Source organism: Halichoerus grypus, chromosome 6, assembly GCF_964656455.1.
Source record: "Halichoerus grypus chromosome 6, mHalGry1.hap1.1, whole genome shotgun sequence".
In the NCBI taxonomy this organism is placed as follows: domain Eukaryota; kingdom Metazoa; phylum Chordata; class Mammalia; order Carnivora; family Phocidae; genus Halichoerus; species Halichoerus grypus.
This window is the reverse complement of record NC_135717.1, coordinates 54,292,672-54,307,513: the sequence shown is the minus strand read 5'-3', so window position 1 is coordinate 54,307,513 and position 14,842 is coordinate 54,292,672.

The following is a 14,842-nucleotide window of genomic DNA, read 5'->3' as shown; positions in this document are numbered from 1 at the left end:
AAACTGGACCACTTTCTTACACCATACACAGAAATAAATTCAAAATAGATGAAAGACCTAAATGTGAGACAGGACACCATTAAAATTCCAAAGGGGGACACAGGCAGTAACCTCTTTGACATCAGCCATAGCAACATTTTTCTAGATATGTCTCCCGAGGCAAGGGAAACAAAAGCAAAAATAAACTATTGGGATTATATCAAAATAAAAAGGCTCTGCACAGTGAAGGAAACAATCCACAAAACTAAAAGCAACCTACAGAATGGGAGAAGATATTTTCAATGACTTACCTGAAAAAGGGTTAATATCCAGGGTGCCGGTGTGGCTCAGTTGGTTAAGCATCCAACTCGATCTCAGCTCAGGTCTTGATCTCAGGGTCAAGAGTTCGGGTCCCACATTGGTCTCCACATTGGGTGTGGAGCCTACTTAAAAAATAATTAAAAAAGGGTTAGTGTCCAAAATATATAAAGAACTTATAAAATTCAACACCCCTAAAACAAATAATCCAGTTAAAAAATGGGCAGAAGACATGAATAGACATTTTCCAAAAGGAAACATACAGATCGCTAACAGACACATAACAAGATGCTCAACGTTGCTCATCATGGAAATACAAATCAAAACCACAATGAGATACCACCTCACACAAGTCAAAATGGCCAAAGTTAACAAGACAGGAAACAACAGGTGTTGGTGAGGATGCGGAGAAAGGGGAATCTTCTTGCACTGTTGGTGGGAATACAAACTGGTGCAGCCACTCTGGAAAACACTATGGAGGTTCCTCAAAAAGTTAAAAATAGAACTACCCTATAATCCAGTGGTTACACTGAAGGTATTTACCCAAGGGGATATAAAAATACTAACTTGAAGGGATACATGCACTGAGATATGTATAGCAGCATTATCAACAATAGCTAAATTATGGAAAGAACTCAAATGTCCATTGACTGATGAATAGATAAAGAAGTTGTGGTATATATATATATATATACAATGGAATATTACTCAGACATAAAAAAGAATGAAATCTTGCCATTTGCAATGACGTGGATGGAACTAGAGTATTATGCTAAGTGAAATAAGTCAGTCAGAAAAAGACAAATACCATATGATTTCACTCATATGTGGAATTTAAGAAACAAAACAAACGTACATGGGGTGGGGGGAAAGAGAGGCAAACCAAGAAACAGACTCTTAATCATAGAGAACAAATTGCAGGTTACCAGGGGGTGGTCAGTGGGGGGATGGGTGAAATAGGTGATTGGCATTAATGAGGGCACTTGTAATGAACACTAGGTTGAGTCGCTAAATTCTACACCTGAAACTAATACTACACTGTATATTAACTGGAATTTAAATAAAAACTTGGAAATAAAAAAATTTATTTAGGGGAAAAAAATAAAATGTAAAAAAAAAAGCAAAACAAACTACAAAGCAGAAGAAAACTTAATACAACACTCAAACATGAATTTAGTCAAATAAATTATAGAAATGCAAGAACGCTGTAACTTACAAATTTAAAATTCTGAATAGAAATAAACTGCTGTAAAAAGAGCTGACAGAATACCTGGAAAAGACTGAATACAAAGGGTACCCTTTTCTCCACATCCTCACCAACACTTGTTATTTCTTGTCTTTTGAGAATAACCATTCCAGCAGATGTAAAGTGACATCTTATTGTGGTTTTGATTTGTATTTCTCTGATGACGAGTGATGTTGAGCATCTTTCTATGTGTCTTTTGGGCATCTGGATGTCTGCTTTGAAAAAATGTCAGTTTAGGTCCTCCACCCAAGTTTAAATTAGATTTGTTTGTTTTTGCTTTTGCCTACCTTTTGAAATTGGATTTTTTTAATGTTCTTTGTTTTGCTTTTTTGCTATTTAGTTGTATGAGTTCCTTATATAGTTTGGATATTAACCCCTATTGGATGTGTGGTTTGCAAATATTTTATCCCATTCGGGATATTTTCATTTTGTTGATTTTTTCCTTTGTTGGGCAGAAGCTTTTTTGTTTGATAAAGTCCCATTTCTTCATTTTGCTTCTGTTGTTTGTGCTTTAGTTGTCATATAAAGAAAAAATCATCACCAAGACCAATGTCAAGAAGCTTTTTCTCTCTTTTCTTGTAGGATATTTATGATTGCAGGTCCTATATTTAAGAAGTCTTCAATCTATTTTGAGTTAATTTTTCTAAGTGCTATAAGATAGGGATCTACTTTGATTCTTTTGCATGTGGATATCCAGTTTTCCCAGCACCATTTATTTAAGAGACTGTCTTTTCCATTGAGTGTTCTGACTCCCTTGTCAAATATTAGTTGACCACATATACACAGGCTTAGTTCTGGCTCTTGATTATGTTCTATTGTTTTATATGTCTGGTTTTTTTTTTTTAAGATTTTATTTATTTATTTGACACAAAGAGAGAGAGAGAGAGCACACAAGCAGGGGGAGTGGCAGAGGGAGAAGCAGGCTCCCCACCAAGCAAGGAGCCCGATGCGTGACTCCATCCCAGGACCCTGGGATCATGACCTGAGCTGAAGGCAGGTGCTTAACTGACTGAGCCATGCAGGTGTCCCTATGTGTCTGTTTTTATGCCAATACCATACTGTTTTGATTACTATAAATTTCTGGGGATGTAAGGTAAAGCAAGGTGACTACAGTTAATAATACTTTATGTATACTTGAAAGTTGCTAAGAGAGTAGATCTTAAAAATCATCACAGAAAAAAATTCTAACTATGTGAGGTGATGGATGTTAACTAAACATGTAATCATTTTGCACATATACATAAACCATTATGTTGTTCACCTTAAACTTACACAATGTTACATGTCAATTACATCTCAGTAAAACTAGATAAAAAATAAAATCAGAATAATTTCATGCACAGATTGGCAAAAAAAACCCATAAAAATTTGACAATATTGTCAAGGATATAGAGCAGTAAGAATTTTCATATACTGCTTTGACAGTGTAAACCCTTACTATTCCTTTGGAGAACAATTTGGCAATATTTTATATAGTTGAAGACGTTCACACCCTACCATCCAGAAGTTCCACTCCTAGATGTAGACCTTCTTATACACATATGTAAGAAGACATATATAAGACTGCTCCTAGAAACATTATTAACAATAGCAAAACAATGAAAATGACCTTAATGCCTATAAAAAGAAGAACTATAACACATAAGTTGTGTTATAGTCACACGATGGAATACCATACAGGAGTTAAAAATCAATGAAGTAGAGATACATATATCGACATGATGAATCTCAAAAAAGTAAATTGAGAAAAACCAGTTTTAGAGAAATGTTTACAATGTGATACACATATATAAAGTTAGAGATACATGAAATGATACGACATCTTGCTTAGGTCAGTATTTGAGGCCAAAAGCAGGGAGAGAATAGATACAATTGGAGAGGGAGTACCTGCAGACTGCACTTACAATGTCTTACTCTTTAAGGGGGCCAGTGGGCATGGTTAAGTTTGTGGTATTATTCTTTATTCATTTGTGTATATTTCCTATTTAGAATGTGTTTAAAGGAGCAGCTTTTAATTGCCTATACTGAACCATCAGCTGTTGATGAAAAACCTCATATGAAAATACTTTCAATAATTAAAAAATATACATTAATAACAGGGCTCTCTTCCAGTTAATGGATTTTGTTGTTGTTTTTTGGTATCAGAGTCATGGCTGGTGAGTAAAAGAAATGGTCTTGGAGGACGTGAGGGAACAGAGAGGTTTAATGTTGGGAAGGCAGTGTTTCCAGGGGAGGGAAAGGCACCTTGGAAAGGGGATGGTTCTCTTGGAAGTCTGATGACAAAAATAAAGAAGGAAGGGGCTGAAGATAAGCAACGTGGTAATAGCAAAGAAGCAGAAGAACACAGAATCCCCAACCATTCAAACAAGGTGCCATTTATTTTTTTAAAACTCCCCAGAAAAGGGCACTCTTGAACCAAGAAACAAAGTAAGCAACTAAACACGTTGGTTTTGATAGGACGATCTGGATCTGTTATTGCTGGTCAGGAAAAGCCAACACACTGTATCATAAAACAGGAATAAACATAACAGCTAGAATACAGAAAGTATAAATCAAACTTTTTTAAAAAGATTTTATTTATTGGTCAGAGAGAGAGCACAAGCAGGGGGAGCATCAGGCAGAGGGAGAAGCAGACTCCCCACCGAGCAGGGAGCCCGATGCGGGGCTCGATCCCAGGACCCTGAGATCATGACCTGAGCCGAAGACAGCCGCTTAACCAACTGAGCCACCGAGGCGCCCCTATAAATCAAACTTTTCAGCTAATGAAAATGTTATTTAAACTCACAAAGCAGAAGGTGACTTAATACAACAGTCCAACATGAATTAAGTTTAATCCAACAAATTCTAGAAATGCAAGAACACTGTACCTCACAAATGTAAAATTCTGAATAGGAATAGACAGTTGCAAAAAGAGCTAGCAGAATACTGGAAAGAAATTGAATCAAAAGACACAAATTATTTCAAAAACGACTAAAAGTAAGTTGTCTCTGAGATAATAAATGCAAAGTATTTAAATGGATAGAAAGGACAGGAATGCAAGAGCTAAGAAAAGGAAAACAAAGAGGGAAAAGATCCCCAAAGAAAATAATCATTGTAAAAGGCAGAGAAAGCTCCAACACAGGGATAAATGGAGACCTTCAAGAAAGCTAAACAAAACAAAACACTCAAAAAGAACTATGACTTGAAATTATCTATGCAAATTTCACTGAAATAAAATACAAAACTATCGAAAGAATCTATCATATGACCCATATTATTAGAATTTGAAGATTAAAAAAATTTTAAACCCTCTGGACCTGCAGACAAATTAACAAGTCATCTGATTGGGAAAGCAAATCAGCATGGTATTAGACTTTTTGATAGCAAAATACAAAGCAAGAAAACAGTAAAGCAAAACTTTCAAGGAACTTAAGGAATATAGATACAAAAATAATTTAAAAAAATTTTTTTAAGATTTTATTTATTTATTTGACAGAGAGAGACACACACAGCGAGAGCAGGAACACAAGCAGGGGGAGTGGGAAAGGGAGAAGCAGTCTTCCTGCCAAGCAGGGAGCCCGATGCGGGGCTCGATCCCAGGACCCTGGGACCATGACCTGAGCCGAAGACAGACGCTTAACAACTGAGCCACCCAGGTGCCCCAGATACAACAATAATTTATCTCCTGTATCAAAGTCCTACAGAGGCAAGAACTGACAAAATATGGTAATCATGAGCCTTGCCTAAGGAATTTATTAATCAGGAGCCAACAAACAATAGCCCACTGGTCAAACCGCTGCCACCTGTTTTTGTAAATAAAGTTTTATTGGAACACAGCCATCCTCAGCTTGCACGTCTTGTGTCTGACTGCTTGTGTGCAATAGCAGCAAAGTTGAATTGTTACAACAAGGATGTATGGCCCACAAAACTGCAAACATTTACTTTCTGGCCCTTCACAGGAGGTTTCCAGTTCCTGTCCTAGAAGCTGACTTCATCCAATCAAGAGATGATTGGGGAAAATTTGGCAAAAAGACTGGTAGGGAGCTTAGAATATTTTTAATTGTGATTCTAAGACTACAAAAAGGAAGGGGAGGAAGGTGGAAGATCGATATCTAAATGAATGTTCTGATAAAGTGGAAATAATACAACTTGTTTTTAAATGGGAAAAGGAAGAAAAGGGAAAATAGAACTAAGTTCATTGATTTCATACAGATAATAGGTGTATGTCTAAGGATATTAAACTTGACAAAGCAAAGAGTAGAAGCCTAATGAAGGAATAAGAAGGCCAAGGAAATTATATAAAGTATGAAGGTAACTGCAAAATTACAAATATTATTACAAAACAAAATTACAAATATTCTTAAATAACAAAAAGTATAAAAAATTTAAAGAGATAAAACAATTCTACCACATATAGTGAAAGATGCATGATAAATATGACATAGAATAATATGACCGAGCAGAGACCAAACATATTGTCTTAACAATAAATGTAAATGGGCTTAATTCACCCATTCAAAGAAAAAGATCTTTAGATTGCTGTGCAAAGCAAAACAAAACTCTATGCTATATACAAGAGACAGTAACAAAAGTCGGAAGGAGGAAATGGAAGTATGCTCCTGTAAGGTTCTTAAATTTTACCTGGAATTGAACAGCATGTTAAAAGGATCGTATAGTATGATCAAGGGGGATTTATCCCTGGTATGCAGTGGTGGTTCAATGTATGGAGATCAGTCAGTATGATACACCACATTAACAGAATGAAGGATAAATCAAGTGATCATTTCAATAGATGCGTAAAAAGCATTTGACACCTTTCATAATAAAGACTCTGAACACATTAGGTATAGAAGGGAGCATATCTCAACATAATAAAGTCCATATATGGGCACCTGGGTGACTCAGTCGGTTGGGCATCTGCCTTCTGCTTGGGTCATGATCCCGGAGTCCTGGGATAGAGCCCCATATCGGGCTCCATGCTCAGCGGGAAGTCTGTTCCTTCCTCTCCCTTTGCCCCTCACCCCCCTCTCATGCTCTCTCTCTCTCTCTCTCAAATAAATAAATAAAATCTTAAAAAAAAATATAAAGGCTCTATATGCCAAGCCCACAGCTAACATCGTACTTAACGGTGAAAAGCTGAAAAATTTTCCTCTAAGGTCAGGAACAAGACAAGAATGCCCACTCTTATAACTCTATTCAGCATAGTTCTAGGGTCCTAGCCAGAACTGCTAGACAGGGAAAAGAGATAAAAGACATTTAAATTGGAAAGGAGGAAGTAAAAGTGTCTCTGTTTTCAGATGACATGATCTTATATACAGAAAACCCTAAAGACTCCACCAAAAAACTGGTGGAACTAATATATGAACTCAGAAAAGCTGCAGGACACAAAGTCAACATGTAAAAATCAGTTGTGTTTCTATATACTAGCAACATACTATCTGAAAAAGAAACTAAAAAAAACCCATTTACAATAGAATCAAAAACAATAAATGCTCAGGAATAAATTTAGCCAAGAATAATATTTGAAGATAGACTGTAATAAGTTAAAAATGCATATCGTAAATTCTAAAGCATCCACTAAAACAATAAAACAAGAACATATGGCTGGGAGCGCCTGGGGGGCTCAGTCAGTTAAGCATCTGACTCTTGATCTCAGCTCGGGTCATGATCTCAGGGTTGTGGGATCAAGCCCCACATCAGGCTCTGTGCTGGGCATGGAGCCTGCTTAAGATTCTCTCTCTCCCTCTGCCCCTCCCCTCCCTCTCTAAAAACAAAACAAAAAACCCACATTTGGCTAATAAGGCAATAGTGGAGATACACAGGGTATTTTTTAACATAGTCTATTAATTCAAAAAGGAGAAAACAGGCAAAATGGAACAAATCACAGATGGAACAAATTGAAACAATTGTAAGATGGTAAATTCAATTTAAGGACATCAACCATTACATTAAAAACAAGTGGGGCGGGGTTAGAATGTCAACTCCTGAGAAGTCCTTCTAGCTCTAATGAAAATAACAAAAGAAAGGTAACAGAATTTCTTACTTTAGAAATATAAAAATCACTTATTGAAGAGCAATCTTGAATGCCTATTATTAATTAGCTATCAGTAAGGAAATTCTTTACATGCTTCAGATTCCTGTACACGTATGACATTTGGTCTTTTTTTTTTTTTTAAGATTTTATTTATTTATTTGACAGAGAGACACAGCGCAGCGAGAGAGGGAACACAAGCAGGGGGAATGGGAGAGGGAGAAGCAGGCTTCCCACGGAGCAGGGAGCCCGATGCAGGGCTCGATCCCAGGACCCAGGGATCATGACCTGAGCGGAAGGCAGACACTTAATGACTGAGCCACCCAGGTGTCCCATGACATTTGGTCTTATAAATCATTTAGATGGTGATGAAAATTCCTAAGCACTTTATTGGAATACCTTCCAGTAAATCATGATTCTTTTGGCCCCATTTGGTAAAACAAAGGGAGCTACCTCCAGCCCAGGGAAAACAAATCATTTGTATAAAAATTGCATCAGGGTTTTGGTATAAGTAGTTCACAACTTTTTCATTACTAGGGAGAAAATTCAAATGTATTTAATATTACATAAATCAATGAACCTGTCTGAACTGAATTAAGTACTTTTTAAAAAAATTTTATTTATTTTTGAGAGAGAGAGAATGACAGAGAGAATGAGAGGGGTGAGGGTCAGAGGGAGAAGCAGACTCCCCACTGAGCTGGGAGTCCGATGCGGGACTCCATCCCGGGACTCTAGGATCATGACCTGAGCCGAAGGCAGTCGCTTAACCAACTGAGCCACCCAGGCGCCCCTGAATTAAGTACGTTTTAATGGAAATCTTCATTAATTATATGGAAAATATGTTCAAGTATAAAGTGAGTGGCAATTTTTCCAAAAAGAAAGACCAAAAAAGGTTTTCATAGGCTTGATTTTGACAATTTGAATATATAAAATTTTAGGGATGTAGATGAAATAATCTATAACATTTAGTAAGTACATTTCATAGGCACATTTAAAGTGATATAAATGTTAATTTAGAAATCACCTTTTTCACAATTTAGGGAATATTTTTATCTAAACAGTTTATGGGGGCACCTGGGTGGCTCAGTCGGTTGAGCACCCGACTCTTGATTTTGGCTCGGGTTATGATCTCAGAGTCATGGGATCAAGTCCCATATTGGACTCTGCTCAGTGCAGAGTCTGCTCGTCCCTCTCCCTCTGCTCCTCTCCCCAACTCATGCACACACACACACACACACACACACTCACACACACTCTCTCTCTCTCTCTCCCTCTCTCAAATAAATAAAATCTTAAAACAATAGTTTATGGGCAGCTTCTGTCTCAGTGTCTTCGTGATTACTAGAGCCACTATTCACGTCATCTGCAAGTTTTCTAGAGCACACAGTTTTCACTCCTTCTGAGTGTTAAATACAGCTTTTCATTTGCATATAACGTTGTCACTGGAAAATTTCCCCCAACATCCAAGCATCCATTGTAGGCTTGCAGACAATACCGACTCCATCTTTGGCCCTCCATCGTGTTCATGTTTGCTCAGTGACCTCTCTTAGGGCTGTGTGTTCCAGGCCCCTTGGAGATTGATACATACCTTAGAAATGCCCACCACAGCTGGGATTAGGGGAGGCTTCTTTTGGCCAGGAATCTGTTAGAGGTAACATAGTCTTTCTCCTTCCTGGTGCACAGGTGATGACCAAGAGCTAATTAAAGGTTTACTGCCAATTAGGGGCATGCAAGCCCTTGGAGGTGCATATGAACCCTTTGATCTCATGACAGTGCCCTACTGCACTTCTCCTCATTCTATAAAAATCGCTGGACTAAGGTCTGGATTTTGCAAAGAATAGCTGTGCAGCTACCATGGATTGTCACCCAGCTGATGCCCTGTCAGCAAGTTGCCTCGCATACAATTCTGTGTAAACTGTATGGAGGGGGCTACTTCAGTTTTTGGTCTCAAAGTGCCTTCTCAGTTTGGGAGATACTTTACGGTCCCTCCTCCACTTTTAATATCCATCCACTGAGTATGAGGATCATTTCTTTTTTAAAAAATTCAACCTCTATGTTTAGATTTGTATTCTCCACAATTTAAACTCTTCCTATGAGGTTTTCAAATTGATCATGAAGTTGTTTACAAAGACATGTAGTCTTTGCCAATGTGAGGTCATCAACCCTAGAGTAATGATTATTTGCCTCTTTTTTGCTTTTTTTCAGTGTTAGTTTTGCCAACAGATCTCTATAACCAACCAATCACTGATTGAGAGCCTTTTAGGGTAACATATTCTCTAAAGAGGACTTTGTTTTTCATGATAAAATAATTGAGAGGACACGCATAATATGCAAGACTTCATATGAATGTAAGCACAAGTTAAGATCTTTTGGGGGGAAAGAAAACTTTTGAAGAAAAACTCCTTACCTTATATTTGGGTACTTATATTAATAATTGCTCATTTAAAAATTAACAACAAAAGGACTAATTTTAATTTGTCCTTTGAAGAATATTTGTACTGAAAGAATGTTCCCACTAAGGAACCCCATTGTCGACAAATTCATTGACCATGGATCAGCCTTACATGACAGTTTCATGAGGATCTACCATTTTCTTGGTAGAAAAACACTACTCTCCTCTTTTAAGGAGTGCAAGAAACTTTAGTAGAGTAAAGCACAGTTTGGTATAAACCACACAGCAAATGAATGACTTTTCTGAACATCTTTTTTTTTTTTTTTGGCCATTAAAGGGTTAGAAAAATTACCGGAATTCAACATTTCTTTAAAGCAATTCCCTATTTTTAAAGTGGGGAAGCCCTACTTCGATCCATTTAAATTATCTGCGTTCTGTCAGTAATGTGTTAGCATAAGAGTGGGTACAAGTTTTACAGCACCTGCAGCCTATGTAGTTTGCAGGTGTGGGAAGATTAAACATTTACCCAATGCTCAGATTTACTCAACAGACATTTGCCGAGGGCCCGTGATCCAGGTCCTGGGTCACTTCTCAACATTATCCTTAGGTAGGAATGGTAGTGACTCTACCCTCAAGAAAAAACCACCAGGGGCATCTAACTGATTGGAGTCCCAGAGGAGAAAAGAGAGAGAATCGGGTAGAGGCAGTATTCAAGAGGTAATGCTTTGGAGTTTTCCAGAACTGATGTATGACACTGGTGCAAATTCCAAGTGGAATAAATTAAAGAGGAATCCACATATAGATGTACTGTAATGAAATTGCAAAGCAGTAAAGACAAAGGACAAATATTAAGAGCAGCCAGGAAGGTGAGGAAGTGGGTGTGGACTATTGTCTTGGAGGGAACAGTAGTCATACTGAAGAAAGCTAGAGGGGGTGTAACGATCTCTTCAAGTGCCAAAAGAAAAAACTGCCAGGTTAGAAATCTCCAGGCCGATCTTTTAGTTTTGGGGTTTTTTTTTTTAGTTTTTAATAAAGCTCTAGGCCCAGCGTGGGGCTTGAACCCACAACCCCAAGATCAAGAGTCAAATGCTCTACCGACGGAGCCAGCCGGGCGCCCCTCAAGGCAGGTTTTAAGAAACAGGGCAAAATAAAGACATTTTCAGATAAGTCAAAACTAAGTTTGTCACCAGGAAGAGACTCATTAGATGAAATCTTCAAGGAAATCCTTTGGGCTGAAAGTAAATGATCCCAGATGGAAGACCTGAGATGCAAGAAAGGATGAAAAATACGTCGGCAAATGTAAATGAACAGTGATTGCATGACATAGGAATTATAATATCTGGTGGGCCTTAAAATATATATGGAAGTAAAATACCAGACAAAAATAACATGTAAGTTGGGAGCAAGTAAAGGAAGGTCCTTATATTCTCTTAGAGGTTTGATTAAATTTAGACTTTAATAAATATGCACGTTCTAATTTGTAAGGCAAGTCCTTAAAAGAATAGAAGCACACTGTAAGTCAAACAAATGGGAAGAGAAGAATGCTTGGTCACTCACAAAGCAAAAAGTAAAGACAAATATGGTCCTTGGACACCCCCTTTTCCAGAGGCGGGGTCCAAGGACCCAGAGGGGGCCCTGCAGGACCAGCCAAGAGAGTAGGGTGGAAATCAAACAGGAGTCAGCAGGAGGTGAAAGCAGAATTTACTGAAGGTGTAGAAAGAGTGAAGGTACAGGCGAGTGTCTGGGAGACTCAGGAAAGACTCATCTTTGCTCTGGGTCTGGGGTTTTTATTGAGGTTTGTGTCTGGTGTATGTGTCCTCTCAGGCATCCGGGAACTGGCTAGAACAAAGACAAGGGCTCAGGTGTTACTCCTTGGAGCCAGGGGCTCTTGGCGTTGAGATGTCTAGCGCCAGCGGTCTGGAATATACATATGATGGCTTCGTCCGGTCATTCGCACCTGGTCCTTCCATAGATGCTATCTATTCTAGAGAAATCATTCATTCCTCCTTGGAAGGAGGGCAGACGCTATTTGTACTATGAGACATGCATAATGTGGGGGTGCAGGTCGTAGCAAGAACAGGAAAGGAGCAGGAAAAGGAGCAAAAGGAAACTTTTATGGAGTCCTTCAAGTTTCCTTGTCTCACAAAGAAACATGGAACAGGGGAAATAATTTGAAAAGACAACGCAAGATGGCAAGTGTAAACCCCAAATATCAGTGATGGGTATTTTATATATTAATAGACTTAATTCTCTAGTGAGACAGCAAAATACTCAGATTGGATTAAAAAAAAAAACAATCCAACTATGTGCTGTGTATGTAAGACGTACTAAGAAGATACCGTTCTTATGATTTTGGCATAATTTTACAGGTACAATACTCACTCGCGGGGCTCTGGGGCTGGCGGAGGAAACATCTCTGAAGGATGACTAGCTATGATGCAGGCAGGCGGGGTTCCAGGACCCAGAGGGAGGAAAGGAGAGAGAGTCTCGTCTTAGCTCCGGGTCTGGGGTTTTTTATTGACGATTGTGGTGTGGTGCATGTGTCCTCTCAGGCTTCCAGCAACTGGTCAGAACAAGGACAGGGGCCAGGTATCCATCCTAAGTCATTTATTCCCTGGAGCTGGGGATCTTGGCGTTAAGACGTCTAGCACTGGTGGTCTGGAATTCACGCGTGATCGCCTCACTTGGTCCTTCCTTAGCTGTTGTCTGTTGAGCTGGAAGACTCCACAGAAATCATTAACTCCTGTCCCTTACAAGGAGGACATTCATTGCATGCATAAGATAGGGGCACAGGTCCTAGTAAGAATAGAAGCAAGAGAGTGCCTGGGTGGCTCAGTCAGTTGGGCATCTGCCTTTGGCTCAGGTCATGATCCCAGGGTCCTGGGATCGAGTCCCACAACAGGCTCCCTGCTCAATGGGGAGTCTGCTTCTCCCTCTCCCTCTGTCTGATGCTCCCCCTGCTTGTGTTCTCTCTCTGTGTCAAATAAATAAATAAAAATCTTAAAAAAAAAAAAAGAATAGAAGCAGAAAAAAGAGAAAGAAAAACAACAACAACAAAACAAAACAAACAAAAACCCCAAACCATTTTGTTTCCGCACAGGGTGGCTTCAGTTTCCCTGTCTCAGCCAGGGGCAGGCCACAGCAAAGGTCATGGAGCATGCAGGGGCCCGAGGACAGGCAGAGAGAGCAGCCTGCACCACAGCCCGGCGGAGGGGCAGTGCACGGTCAAAGAAGAAAAGAAAAGGATGTGTATGGCTGGAGGGCAGAGCATGGCCAGCAGGTGCTAAGGGAAAAAGCAAGGACGTAAGTAGGAGACGGGTTGTGAGCGACCTTGTCAGCAAGCGATTGAAAGCATCTAGGACTTGATTTTCAGAAATGACGTGACTCTGTGGAGAGGTACGCTGACCAGAATGGCCTTCTGGAATGAAGGCCCAGCCTACGGGGTCAGGGTCGGGGCAGAGAAAGCTAGGAGGCTGAGCTAGGGGAGAGAGAGAGAGGATGGGGAGCAGGCCTACTAAGGGCTGGGCACTGCTCTAAGCTTTTAAGATGTATTGAGAGTCTTCAAATTTTCAGTTATGTGGGCATGGTTCACAAAAACGAGGAAAACATTGCTATTATTCTCTGCATTTTGGAGATGAAAAAATAAGGCACAGAGAAGTTAAACGTGTCATGACAAAAAGACACGCAGTGCGGCTCCAGAAGCTGAGCTCTCTGGCCCCCATGCAGCCCTCCATTGTGTGAGGGGCTGAAGAGAAGGGACTCGGGTTGGCCATGTACTGGATCTGGGGAGTGTGGGGGGCAGGAATCAGGATGACTCCCAGCTTTCTGGCTGGGGCAATGGGGTGGGGTGAAGGGTTGTGTCCTTTACTGAAATAGAAAACACAAGAGGGGGAGTGGATTAGGGGGAATGGTGATGTGTTGAGTTATGGACTGTTAGGTTTGGGGTACCTGTGCGGCCTCCCAGCAGAGATTTCCAGCAGGTCTTTGGCCATAGGGATCTGGGTTTCAGGAGAGTGTCTGGGAGTAGTTGGGGGTTGTCTGTGTTGTGGGGCGGTTGAAGCCAAGGGATGGAGTGAGAAGGCCTTGTGGAGAGCAGAGAGCAGTGTTCTTCCCTGGGATGGAGGCAGAGCAGGGGCCCAGGGCTTCCACCAGAATCGGACATGTACTGTGGCCCTTCTTTCTAGAAGCATGCCCATGACTATTTGTTATGTTGGCACCCAATGCTGTTTTAATGGGGGCTGTGGGCCTTCTCCCCTAAGCCTACATACGGACTCACTGAGAGTCAGTGGATTTCAGGTTCAAGGAGAGAAGAAAGTGGGCTAGGACAGAGCCCCGAGATCACTCATATTTAAATGGCAGGCAGGAAAAGAGAAGCTGCAGAGATGACTGGGATGTGGAGGCCATGAAAGTAGGCGGGCAGGCATGTGGGCCCCATGGGAAGGGGTCCTTGGCAGCAGCATGCGCCCGCATGCCAGTGTCAGGAGCAAGAACTCCTGTCCCCTCAAAGGTCCTTCCAGCTGGGCGAAGAATCAGATTGACATGAGACAGAGTAACAGGAGAGAATGGAATTTAAGAGGTGTGTGTACGGGGAATCCACACAGACATGGGAATTCCAAAGACAGTCAGACAAAATGAGGTGTGTGTCATTCTGAACCAGGGAGGAGGCGGGGGTCTGGACTTCAGATGAGAGGATGCACTTCCCAGAGTGATAAGAAGAGCAGGTGTTTGGTAAGCAGATGTTTGCTCTACCCTACAGATGGGTCACTCAGAGACAATTTATCTCTGTTACTAACCCTTATTCTGGGAAAGACCCTCCATCTAGATTCTTCTATGTGATTAAGGGAGGGGCAGAAGTTTCTTGTGAGCCCACAGGGTCTCAAGTGCCTTTGGCTCAAAA